The 14,079-nt window shown below is 36.6% G+C and overlaps 1 protein-coding gene across 1 annotated transcript in view; it reads left to right on the top strand.

Moving 5' to 3' along the window:
* Positions 1-14,079, top strand: part of LOC126355317 (solute carrier family 22 member 7-like) — a 159,636-nt gene that overhangs the window by 50,299 nt on the left and 95,258 nt on the right.

Here is a 14,079-nt window from a genome sequence, read left to right as displayed (position 1 = left end):
AAAACGACACAGCGTGGAATCAAGGATCAATAAATTAGCTTACCGAATTATGAGAACTCAAATTTTCCCACTGTCACGCAATTTTTGAACACATGGTACAACAAAACCAATACTTAAGTGAGCCATACAGTGAAACAGCAATTATCCAATTATGTATTTCCAAATTACGACGATCGTTAAGAGTATCACTTTTAACAGGATAGCAGAAAGAAAATATTTCGTCATTTAGAGATCAGCTACAGCTTATGGAAGGACAGCAATCAGAGTATTCTTTCATAAACAAAAATTTTTCACCTCATAGCCAAGGCCAACAAGCATACAGTAGTTACGACCAGCCATGCTATTTTAGTAGCAAAGGTGATAGACGATCTAGGAATAAGAACCACCAGGATTTTAATAACAGACAAAATTTTAATTATCACTACCGGCAAAATTAACAGCAACAGCAAACAAATTCTGGTAACAATAGAGGTTTCTCCCCACAACAATAAGAAAACCAGCCCGCTAGCATAACTAACCAACAATGTAGTCTGCAAGGTCAAACAAAAAAAATGGCTCTGAGCACTATGGGACCCAACATCTGAGGTCATCAGTCATAGAAATACTTGAACCTAACTAACCTAAGGACCTCACACACATCCATGCCCGAGGCAGGATTCGAACCTGCAACCGTAGCGGTCTCGCGGTTCCAGACTGAAGCGCCTAGACCCGCTCGGTCACACCGGCCGGCCGTCAAACAAACTTTAATATTTCGCCGCCTAGACATATAGCGTCGGCTCCACCAAATAGCAACTCACAGCAACAAGGAAATCAGTATGTACAGAAAACACATCATTTTTACTCCTATCGCAACGCGTCGTGTAAGGGTGACTATCATGACAGACGTAAAAGTAATGAGCACAGTTTCCAACCTAACAGTCGGTCTTACCAGCAGTAGAATCAACCAAAACAACAGATAATCATGAATGAACTAGACAGTAGGTATCATCCCGAACCTAATACGTCAGGACGAAGTAACAGAACAGTACAAATAGTCGAAATGCCACAGCATCTTCCTGTAAATAACAGCATGTCAGATAGAATTTGACTAGATACCGTACATGTTGCATCTTCCAGCAACGTAAGCAATACTTCAGATACACAGAGTCTTGTTCACGAAAATGTTATTACTTTTGACGACATCCGAGACACGCTTTTGCATGAAAAACCAGGTAGTCCAAAAGCCATTTCCCACCCTGTCATTGAAGTAAAGATTGGATCATCCGCATTTTCAGCAGTAATCGATTCTGGGTCTCCTTTGTCAGTTATAAATGAAGAAACATTCAACGAATGTAACAAAGAGAATACCAATCCTGCGTTACCATTAGGCAAAACTAAAGTAAAAGGAGCAGTATCTGGTAACGGAGTAGATGAAAATTACAGACACATTTATCGCTTTGTATTGCAGGTCATACGTTCCACTCAAATTTTTGGATTGTTCCCTTATTGACAATAGACGTTATTTTAGGTACGAATTTTTTGGTACAACACGACGCTATTATTGACTTTCAAAATTCCTATTTAATGTCAAAGGATGAAAATGTGCAACTGGCATTAGAATATCAGCACTCTTTATCTGCAGAGGAACAAACAATTAATCGGACAGAGGTCATTTCTGCATCACGTAATGTACACTGTCATTCCACATTGTTCACAGATACGTATGTTCACAACTGCAATACACCAGACGAAGCCGACTATGACGTTATGTAAATGATTTCTGATAAAGTAAAACAAAGCAGTGCAAATACAGACGAGGAACGTACAGAGCTACGCAAAATTCTTTTACAGCAAGCTCCAGTTTTTGACAACGTCCCTTGTACTATGTCCGGTTTCATGTATGAATTTCAAGTTAAACAGCACGACACGTTTAAAGCCAAACATTATCCCATTCTATACATTCACAGAGAACAAGTTAAGAAAGAATTGCAAGCTATGCTTGACCAAGGAATTATAGAACCGGCAGTTAGTCCGTACATAACCCCGCTCCATATTGTTAAGAAAAGGGATGGCTAACTTCGCCTCGTACTTGATTCGCATCACATCAGTGACATTACTATTAATGAAACAGATCACCCTCAGACACTAGAAGAACTTCTACAGAAATTTCATGATACTGCTATTTATTCCACATTAGATTTGAAATCGGCATTTAGGCAAATTCAGCTACATCCGAATTGCAGAAAGTACACAGCATTTGTCTGTTTTGGTCACTATTATCAATTTTGCAAATTACCGTTCGGTTTAACAATTTCTTCAGCTGAGTTTATTCGCAGTGTGAATACTATACTTCCGACAGAATTAAAATACAGACTCACAAGTATGTAGACGACATTCTTATTGCAGAAGCTAACTGGTCTGAACACAATATGATACTTGAACAACTGTTGCAAGCTTTTCGTGCACAAGGACTCACAATTAATCTTATCTTAGCAAATCACACTTTGGCAAGACTTCTATAAGATTTCTTGGACATGCAATTTCAGCAGAAGGCTTAGCGCCTGGCCCGGAAAAACTTCAAGCTTTACGTGACATTACTGTTCCAACGACGAAGAAACAACTACGCAGCTTTCTGGGTTTAATTAACTTTCTCCGTAAATTTATTCATTACTCTGATTTAGACACACCTAGATTATGCTAATTGACGGGTAAAAACGCTATTTAGTCCTGGGATAGCCAAGCACCGTCTGAATTTGTCAATCTGAAACAAGCTTTGTAGAACGCACCACTTTTATCACACCCAGATCCTACTAGAAATTTTTCCATTGCAACCGACAGTTCTAACACAGCTTTAAGAGTACAAATTTTTCAGGAAATTGAAGAAGACGGTACAACAGTAATTAAAAACATCGCCTTTGCAAGTCGCAGTCTGTCACCTGCTGAACGCAATTATTCTGTCACAGAACTTGAAACATTATGTGTTGTATGGGCATTTACGAGATTTAGGCATCTTTTTTATGGAAGACATACGACCGTTTACATAGACCATAGAGCCATACAGTTATTACTTTCCGCAAAATTTACACTCGACAGGTGACGCAGATGGAAACTTTATTTACAGGAATTTAATTTTACAATTGTTCACATTCCCGGTACACAAAATATTATAGCAGACGCGCTATCCCGCTCTCTCAGCAACCATCAGCAAGACATCGCAAACAACTTCTGCCAAGCAAATTCTAGCGTTACGTATATTCAACAAGTCGCATTTGAAAATTTCATTTGATCGTCTTTACGAGACATAACACAAGAGCAGAGCAAAGATAACGCGTGGAAAGAATTTACACGCCTTTGGCAACATAGGAGTAATGTTACCATCAGAAACCGTACACTGTACGCAATAACATTCTGTTTTGCCGCTCTCACACTGACAGCATCAATTGGTGACTATGCATTCCTGATGAACTTGGTAACAAATTAATTTGATATACTCATTTAAGTTACGCACATTACGGAGCCAGAAAATGTTTCCTTATATTGAGACCGAACTGTTATTTTGCGAATATGGAGAAACGTATTCGACGAGTTTTAGCGTCATGTCAGATCTGGCAGAAAGCTAAATGAGACACGACTTCACATATTCCTCCATCACATCCCATTCTACCCGTTAAATTGAGACACATAGCCGCTGTAGACATTTTTGGTCCAATTCCCAGAACTAATAAAGGTGTTTGCTACATATTTGTCGCTGTTGAACTCACTTCGAAATTTGTTACCTTTACTCCGTTACGCAAAGCTACTGCTAAATATGTTTCGAATGCATTTGGAAAACATTTTCTATTTTATGTAGGGCACGTATTTAAAGTAATTTCCGACAATGCACCACAATTTCGATCTGCGATATGGACTCGTATGTTACGAGCTAGAAACATTTCTCCGATCTATATATCCAGGTATCACGCTTCTTCGAACCAATCTAAACGACTAATGAAAGAAATTGATAAACTATGCAGAAAATACTGCCATAAAAAACATATTGATTGGGACGCACACATACTCTCATTCCAGGATGTATTTAACTCCATACCAAATGAATCTACTACGCTATCTCCGACTGTTATATTGAAAAATGTTGAACCACTTAACAAAATTAAAGGATTAGTATCTTTTCCTACATCTCGTCGACTACGCCACGATGAAATAATTGACATTGCACTCAGCAACATCAAACGTTCCGCAGAGCGCCGGAAAAGACTGCAAAAACAGGTTTGTACACGGCGTGACTTTGACAGAGGACAAAAGATATTAGTACGTACATACTGTTTATCCAACAGAGGAAAGAGAACATGCAGTAAATTTGAGCTCCTATTCGCAGGTCCATATAGAATACGAAGCATTCCTTACCCTAATGTAGTGCACGTCGAAACTTTGAGAACCAGAAAAAGCAAGGGCAATCACCATGTCTCCAATATTAAACCCTTTCATACTTTATGATTTGTCGCACTGTAATGCCATTTGCAGATATTTATATGAACACTTACAGATAATATTCATATTTTTCCTGGCAAGTGCCCGGCAAGGTAAGGTTAGCAGATCGTTTTTCTTGTCGTTAGACATCGGACCTTGCAAATTTTTCATTTTTTGTGTATGTATCATTGTTTTCCTGTTTTGTCTGTATGGACTACGAAATCTTTAAAATGTAACAAACACCAGTTGACTTCGACATTTTTGCCTTATGATAACTCAATATTTTGAATATTCCAGATTTTTTTAGGTACTTCATTATGACACTGTGTATACACTTTTTGCACTTGAAAATTGTCAATGGGTTTGACCTAATACGTTTTCTGTCATGCTATGCTGTATGCTTAGTTATATCACTAGAAACGAGATTTTATTTAATGGGTATATGAATTAAATGCAAGATATTAATCCATATTGATCAATTTCAGAGCGAAATAACATGTAAAAGAAATAAATTAAACAAACCACAGTGGCTTACTATGAAATGGAAGTTTAACCATTAGAATGAACGAAATAAAATGCAATACCTTGTCATGAGGAGTAACTGGATCAAAATTAACAAGCATTAACAAGAATATAGTATACACATCGTATAATGGCATTCTTAACTAATTATTTTTCTTTCAGAATACGAGGCGATCTTTGCAAGTTGTCAGACAGAACTATACATGTTAATTTTAGTAATGAAATATGCTAGAAGTAAGAAACTCTATACTATATCAAGTAATGCATTGTAATGAATAGTTGTATGAAGTAAAATGTAATATGAATATGAATAATGAAGTGTCTATTTTTTGCAGATGATAATAAATGATGATGAATAGTTATATGAAGTATATCATAATATGAATAATGAAATTTTTCTATGCAGATGATGATAATGATGAAGTTATGATAATATGAATAATGAAGTTTTTCTTTGCAGATGGGAATAATGACGAAGTATATATATTTAGTATTAGTTAAGAGATGGTATTAGTTGCAGTTCCTTTGGACAGTATGTCTTATGTCGCATAGTATAATGACTGAATGTTTTGCGAAAGACAGCTAGAGTACATGCATATTAAGTACATTAAGTACCTGTTAATTCGAAGTTCACTACTTTTCAGCATAACATGCATTTCTTCTTTCAGCTCAATAATCCACTTTGTATTTTTTCCAGGAGAAGCTTTTCATGGAACTTACTAAACCTGTTACTTATTAAACCTGTTCTAGTACTTGCATTTTTTACCCACTTTGTCTGTCATTTATGAATGTGATCACATATACTGTACTTGTTTCATAACCTTGCTACAGCTGACTCATGATGAATGACGTTAATAATCCTAATTTCCAGCAGTAAGACAAAAGCAAATATTTTCAAGCAATATCGATCCTTACGCAATGCATTGTAGTACAATTTTTTTTTTCACCAGTCCCAACTACTACCAGTATACAACTAAATAAAGCTACCAGTTTAAGATATATTTCTAGTACTAAATATAATGCAAATTTTTCTGAAATATTGATTTGCTTATGTCTATGTATTAATGGACTGCAGACTTTGAGTAATAGTTCCATTGTCCTATATTTGAAATATATCTTAAGTCGCTTACATGATATCATATATAAACGCCAGTACCTTGATGCTACACTCAACAACTCCTGTTTTGAATGATAACTTGTGATTAATAGTTAATAATGTTTTGTAAGACTATATGAATATTTTGTAAGTGGCCAATGATTGCAATTAATTACTGCAGTCAGATGAGTTATGAATAGCGTTTTGTAATACTCAATACTTGCTACATGTTTAGTAACTGGCCAATGAATGATGCTGTTTGCTGTAATGAGATGTCTTATGATGCCAATCATTACTGTAACGACATGCTTATGCATATATGCAATGCCAATGATTACTGTAAACTGTAATGAGATGACACAATACCAATAATTAATGCAATGAGATGAGTCATGAATATGTTACGCCATTAATTACTGTAATTAAATGACTTAATGAATAATGTTCTGTAATAATTACTGTAATGAAGTGTCTTATGATGCAAATGATTACTGTAATGAGATGACTTATGCATTTATGCAATGGCAATGATTACTGTTAACGTAAATGAGATGGCTTATGATGCCTATGATTACTATAGTTAGTAGACGTATGCATAAATAATATGCCAATAATTAACACATTTTTAATGATGACTTCTGAATAATATATAAAAAATGCCTTGTAAGTGGACAATGAATCCGAATAATTACTGTACTGAGATGACATAAGAATAATGTTCTGTAATACTCCATACCTACTACTTAAATGCTGTGTAAATAGCCAATGAATGCCAGTAATTATTCAAATTGGTTGATACACTTGTGTAATTCAGAATCATGATTAGCGTAAGATGTAATATATCCTTCACCTTCTGACCTAATTACCAGCAATTACTACAATATCGGTATGTCCTGTCCATCCTCATGATCCTGGAGTGCTATATTTGGTTTTTGCACTAATTCTCCTTTGATTTGAGAGTAGGGATTCTACAAGAATGTGGTTGTACATATCAAGTTGTCCACCACCTTCAACGATGGAGGAGTTATTGTGGTCCTACTGTTTGGTATACCTAATGTACTACCTAAATGATAACATTGAATATTAATACAACATTTCAGTGTCTTGGCTACACTGATAGATGCTTCAGGGAAAAGAACTTCAGAGTGGGTAACTTCGTGTTGTGCTTCTGTAGAAAGATATGTACTTTCAGTGAAGCTATGTGCAACCTACTGTGCTACAACCATGATGCAATCCTTCCCATTCCTTTGCTAGTTCTTATAAATTGGTAAAGACTTATACAGTGTGTTTAAATTCTTGCCAAATGATAAAGACATATACAGTGTGTGAGCACTTCATTTCATTTATTAATATGATCAGTTGTATTAAATATGCTAGAGATTTCTACAGTGCGTGTGCACTTTATTTCATTTGTTAATGTTTTCAATTCATGTAAATATACTAAAGACTGTGCATGTGCACTTTATTCCATCTCTTAATGTGATTAGTTTATGTAAAGATGCTAAACTTTTACAGTACGTGTGCACTTTATTTCACTCCCTGATATGTTTAACTGATGTAAAATACTATAAAATTTTCTGTGCGTGTGCGCTTTATGCTATCAGTTAATATATTTTCCACACCTTGTGTCATTTCCTGATGTGTTCTGTACGCCGTGCGTGTGCACTCTATTTCACTTCGTTATATGTTCTGCACTTATCAATAATGTATATACTATGAGACTGTAGACTTAGTAACCAAATAAATTATAGAAAAAATAGTTGCTTAAAGCCAGTCCAATTGATTCACCATCGCTGCCAAATTTTTGCCCCCCCCCCCCCCCAGGTGGAGGGTTCAGTATGAGATCCATGACTAAAGAATTTGTTGCTAGCGCACTCGAGCAGTGTAATTTCGATGGATTGCTCACGAGCTGCCTGCAATATGTAAGCTATAAGAGAATCTCAGACCAACGAGCAATGTTGACTGCACTAGGAACTGTGTTGCAGTAGCAGTAAGTAGTTGTTAGCGAGCAGTCTGTTGTATCATGTTGGCTGGGCCGGTCGTGGTGGAGCGATGGCGGAGCCTGAGCGTTATAGTATAAGGTAAATGCAGCCTCGCGCATATGTAGTATTGTTATATCGAATCCCATGTAAATCTTAAAAAAATCTCGTAATAATAAACTTTTTCATAAAAAGTAACTTTTGACATTCATCTCAATTTAAAGAATTCACTAATTTCTCCTATCCATGGTCATCCCAATTATTGTAAAGAAAAATCTGTTGTTTCTTTTTATACATGACCAATCTATAGGCCAGCATTGCACTGGGCTGTGCCAGAAAAGCTTAGTTTCATATAGGAGCAGATATATATGCATTATCCGGCGACTACACTGAGGTAAAAATTTTCAATTTATTCAGTATGATCTTTCAGGGCCATGACGCAGCACTGCTGTCGTCCAAAATTTACCAGGTTAAATTTATACACGACTGTGCTTAAACTGACACACAATACTTCAAGCGTGACGCAATCTGACTTCCAAAAATCTCTACGAAAGAATGGCCCTGACTAACACTAACCTATACGTTTCACAAATCACTTACCTCACAAAAAATCTTTGTTACTCGAACTACTGCAATACACCGAGCACCACTACTGCCAGCTAAATAAAAGATTCAAACTACTGAAGGCACTAACTACTGATAGGCATAGTTAGCGAATGAAACATTTTAATAGAGTACAAACAATGTATTTACCTTAGTAGTCATAAAATATATATATCATTTCATGGCACCAATTCTTACAAATTTCAAAACTCCGCCATCTCTCTCCCCACGTCCACCACTGCTGGCGGCTCACCTCCAACTGCGCAACGTTACGCGCTGTTATCATCCAGCTGCCGCTGCCCAACACTAAAATGGCAGACAACAATGCAAAGCAGCCACAGACTGCACACAGCACAGACAGTGATTTCCTTAGAGAGCGCTACGTGGCGTTGGTGTTACCAATAAAAAAACCTAAACAGCCTACTTACATAGCCCCCATGCTCCCCACATAAAAATTTACAAATTGTTTTGGTCAGTGGTCAATACAGATTTGAAAAATGTTTTCCTAATTACAATAACAACGAAATGAAAAGCACACACTTATCGATACAATGTTGGTCAAAAGCTAAAATTTTCTCACAGTCCATAAAGACAGTCCTGATCATTCATCAAAAATAAAATTGCAGTGTTTTTTTCAAACTCTGAGAAATAAAAGAAATTGCACTTGGAAGTAGTGGATTTCTATGCAGTCTTGAAGAAGTAGTGTTGTCCTTCCAACGAAAGATAGTGCTGACTCTTGACATGCAGACAGGTAATAGGCCACAGCAGTGTCAGTCGACGTTGAAGACTATCCGTAGGTAGGTCATCACAGAGCAGACCCCCTGTAGTCCTGGTAGAGATTACTATTTTTGGGCCACCAGAGGTGCAGACCCACTGCAGTCCTTGTACAAATATTGGTATTGGTGGGTCATCAAAGGTGTAGACCCACTGTAGTCCTTGTAGAGATGGCCAGCAGCCATCTGTTTGACTGTGCTGGCGCACAATCACCATTGAAGAGTCTTGCGGATAATATAGCAAGTCCATAACCACCACTTGTGCAGTCACAAAAATTGATTTTGAAATGTCCTTACAACCAGCAATGCTGTTATCCAGTCCCTTACTGAATAATTAACACACGTGCAAACACTATCAGTCTCTACTTCTCACATATTGTCCATTTACTATGACCAACAGAAACGTATGCAGTGAAATGTAATTTACAAGTTACTTAATTTGATGAACTGGTGTCAATTACAATTTTATAACATAAGAATGCAATAACAAAGGTACAAAATACATCTTTAAAGAACATAACACTATAGATAACATTTGCAGTAGTACAGGCTTTACAAAAGAATCGAAATAGCAAATACACCAGTGTTACAAAAATCACGACATAAGTACATACATAAAAGATCAGAATAACTTTTGAAACATCAACTTCACACATGAGCATTAGAACAAAATAGAATAAATAATGTCTAAACATCTTTACAAAGTAAATAACATATTACTGATGCAAATTATATTTGGGGATAACAGTATTCCTCATCATAGTGAATGTAGCTTAGTATTAGAAGAGAAAAAATTCTATGAAGCAGTACACAGAGACAGGAAGAAAATAAATACACAAGGGTACACAAACACATAGTGGGATAACACAAAAGGAAAGGACAGGGTTTGTTTTCAGGGTAACATTTGGTACTGGAGTCCTACCGAAAACGTCATTCAATAGATCGCCCCTATTATTTCAACATTTGCTCTAGCCAAAAAAAATCCTATCCAAGCATGCTTTCTGCAATCTGTTCTCATCCCCTTTCAAAAATAGTTTTCCTCCACTGTACACTACTTTTTTGGCCAAACCATTTTCTTACAGCTTCTCAATGCTTTTCTTCCAATTCATCATAGTCAGTTTCTTATATAGTCTACCCCCTCTTAAGCTAACTTAAACCTACTAAGCTCAGATGCTAAACTAAGGGACGAGGCAATGCTGCAGCACAAAACAATAAATACAAACAGCAATGTCAAAAAAATGCAAGTAAGCAAAGCAAGCAGCAATAAATGTAATAACTTATACCTAAACATGACAAAGCTGAAGCAGAACAAATATTACAGTAAAAATGTGTAATACCTATGTCACACCTTAACACTAGAGTGATGCATCACAACATACGCTAGCAGATAAGTTACCAAATTGTAAAAAAATTATTTTGCAGTTCCTCTGAAGGGAAGTGTCTATTTGTGCTCTCTTTTCTAAGAAAGTACATCGTAAAATGATTCTTTACTGGGTCTGTAGACAGAAAATAGTGATATTAGTACATCTATTAAATTTTATTTTAACCAATGCTGCAGTGCAGATAGAAACTGGATATTAAAGAAAATGAGCAATATCTCAGCTAGAAAGACAATAGATATAAAATGTTTCTCATCATTTCATTTCAGTAAATTTCATAAATTAAGAGCTTCACAGTGTAATCATATATTTTCAAGTTTGGGCGTGTCGTATTTCCGATGCTTTCTACAAAGGAATGTCAACAGCCAGGTTAATGGCCTCCTTTTTTCTCCACATGTGCCTCTGAAAGGCACACACTAATGACTTTTTCTCAAGGCGGCTGGCACACCTGGCCGCTCGCTACGCATTACGTCACGGTCACCTACCTTTCTTACCGAAGTATTTACGACAGCAGTTTCCGCTACAGTGACAATCTCATATAAAAATATTTTCACAGGTTGAGAATTTGCGTTACAAATCTGTAGAAACAAAATCCTTTAAATACAATAGTGTCCAAAAAATTTTCACCAGCATAGTGATACATTCACGCATATACACATATTTCATAACACTTAAAGTACGATTCTCGGTTTCCAACATCTTTTTTCACAAACCAGAGTCCCTAACCACTACTCATTAATCCTTGCTTTATTACATATATACATATTTGTAGACACTTCTTCAATATTTCATCATAATAAATAAGTAGCATAATCAAATTCCTCATATAGCATCGGCTTATTGATCATAAACATACCGCAACAGCGTAATACACATCGTCGTCATAACATCATAAAACCTCAGCCACATCTCAAAATCGTCATAGCTTCCTCAAATAATTTCAAAACCTGAGAAAAATACTCTGCTCATGTCAAAAGTGTCATCTACCTCAAATGTACTTTAAAAATCATGATCCCATAACAAATACTTCATTCAAAGCTCTCATAATATCACAATGGTTCCAAAAAAAAAAAGAACTGTTCCCAAAGTACAGACAAAATACAATTGCGTAAGTGTGAATTTATCCAATGGTGTAATGACGTAAACATCTGTCACTGATGTAATAAAAAATGGTTTGTTTCTCTGTTAAATAATCAGATCGCTGTGTAATTTATGTGTTACAGAAATATGGTACCGATGTGTAAAGTTGTATAAGCAAATACCATATTAGCTAGGGCTCCTTGTGCTTGCCAAACACATGGTACACAAAGTAAGCGTGTACCCCCTGAGGATTAATGTAATTATATCCTCAGATGTTACAGGTTACAGCAATGGAATGAAATGTATCAGGGAAAACCTTTGTATCATTGTACTTCAATTATCTTTAAAAATAAATGTTTTAAGTACAAAATTAATCACTCAAATACGTGTACTGTAGCGATAAACTTTGCGTCTTGTTGTAAGATAATTATGTGGAATTGTCGTAGTTATCGTCCTCTGTAAGCAAAGTTCTGCTGAAGTCAATGTACTTACCTCGTGTGAATTGCTTTGCGTATAAATATCTTAGTTATTACGCTTATTGCCGTGATGAAGACAGTACTATGCTGTAACGTATTGTTGTGCTACAGAAAAGGCTGTCCCATTGTAGCTATACCACAAAGTTACTACTAGAACATGTTTTACTTTCCAGAATAATACAGAAAAACTGTGCAGATATAAAACAGATAAAGTGCAAATCACCATTGTAAATTGTCACTCATTAGTAGCGTCGTGATAAAATCGTGTAGCAGTCACAGAAACCAAATGCTAAGTCATATTTAATCTCACAGAAAGTACTTCAAATAAAAAATGTCTTTTCAACTAAACCAAAATCTTGCATTAAAACCTCATTAACAGTATATGTTCTAAGTATGTAGGCCTTATAGTCGTTACGCAATCGTGAAACTAACAAGCAAGAATGTACAAATAACAACAACGTGTCGTCTGTCCACTATAACCATGCATTCGTAATTTCTGTTTAAAAATATTCCCTAGGTTCTAGACTGGATAGTTAACTTCAAAACATTCTTGCATGTTAACAGTTTGTCAGTGTGACAAAGCATACTGGAAATGTGAAGTGAAATGTTTTAAGGCAAAGACAGAGTTAAAAAGCAGATTATCTTTCAATAAACGGTTTTATATGTGAAATATGGTGTAAACCATTACTCTTTGTAGTACTCAAAGTTTCAACTTGAACGCAATTATCATGTGGTGTACGTCGGTAAAGAATACTGGAACTTTTCTCAAGGTTAGCGTGTATGTAATTTTTCGCTAAGCCAGCCGGCGCAGGCGGCTGCCTGCGGTGCGGGTCATTGTCTGTCTCTTTGTTGGCGCGCGCCGTTATTGGGATTAGGAGACCTAACTTCTACAAATTCACCTTGACGAGAAGGCCCTGACCTGTTTGAAGCTCGCCAGCTCTGATGGAATTCAGCTCTGTCGTTTTGTCGATAGTTTACATAGTTTCTTGTTTGTCGGTCATGTGGTGGGGAATTTCTCCCGGAATCGTAACTGCGCGCTGAACTGTTGCGTCTGAAATTATTCTGTCTCCCTTGATAATAATAGTTCTGGTTACGATATTGTCTGCTTCTATGGTTGTCTCTGTGATAGTCATTACTACGGAAATGCGGTCTTTCTCTGTAACTATTACTGTGCCAGTGGTTGTCATACGGGTGGTGTCTCTTTTGGTCACGATTTGTGTTGTGAGAATAGCCTTGTCGTGTCCAGTTGTTATTTCTTTCATCGCGGAATTGCGACGGATATGACCTGTAATTGTTGTGCTTCTGTTTTTGCGTTCCGCGATTGTCAGTGTCAATTTCCAGTTCTTGTAAGAGTGGCTGAAAAGCTTCAGTGTCGTCTTTGCAACGTCCTACCAAAATAATGTGTCGTAAATGTTCAGGCAATTTGATTAAGCAAATGCGGATGAGTTCTGACGGGCTGTATGGGTTTGACAGGTACTGATTCTTGTGCAACATGTCTTCAAAATATTTCACAAGACTGGAAAATTCAGATTGTTCGAAATGTTTCATCATCATGATGCCATGTTTTACTCGGTCTTGTGTGGCTTGGGACCAATATGCTGAGAGGAAGGCATGGTAAAATTCTCCTTGACTGTGGCAATCCTGAATGACCGATCGCATTCTTACAGCTGGTTCATTCTCTAAGTAGCCACACATAAATTCTAATCTGTGCCCTAGTGACCAGTT

Source organism: Schistocerca gregaria, chromosome 3 (genome assembly GCF_023897955.1).
Source record: "Schistocerca gregaria isolate iqSchGreg1 chromosome 3, iqSchGreg1.2, whole genome shotgun sequence".
Classification (NCBI taxonomy): domain Eukaryota; kingdom Metazoa; phylum Arthropoda; class Insecta; order Orthoptera; family Acrididae; genus Schistocerca; species Schistocerca gregaria.
The sequence above is the reverse complement of the archived record's forward strand: the minus strand, read 5'-3'. Positions and strand labels throughout refer to the sequence as shown.